Source organism: Bison bison, unplaced genomic scaffold (genome assembly GCF_000754665.1).
Source record: "Bison bison bison isolate TAMUID 2011002044 unplaced genomic scaffold, Bison_UMD1.0 scf7180017864241, whole genome shotgun sequence".
Classification (NCBI taxonomy): domain Eukaryota; kingdom Metazoa; phylum Chordata; class Mammalia; order Artiodactyla; family Bovidae; genus Bison; species Bison bison.
In genome coordinates, this window is record NW_011494813.1 from 2043945 (window position 1) to 2044396 (window position 452).

Below are 452 nucleotides of genomic sequence, written 5' to 3' on the forward strand. Positions count from 1 at the left end.
AGGAAGTCAAGAAACACCTGGAGTAACAGGCAAATTTGGCCTTGGAATACAGAATGCAGCAGGGCAAAGACTAATAGAGTTTTGCCAAGAAAATGCACTGGTCATAGCAAACACCCTCTTCCAACAACACAAGACAAGACTTCATACATGGACATCACCGGACAGTCAACAGAGAAATCAGATTGATTATATTCTTTGCAGCCAAAATGGAGAAGCTCTATACAAGTCAGCAAAAACAAGACCAGGAGCTGACTGTGGCTCAGATAATGAACTCCTTATTACCAAATTCAGACTTAAATTGAAGAAAGTAGGGAAAACCACTAGACCATTCAGGTATGACCTAAATCAAATCCCTTATGATTATACAGTGGAAGTGAGAAATAGATTTAAGGGCCTAGATCTGATAGAGTACCTGATGAACTATGGAATGAGGTTCGTGACATTGTACAGGA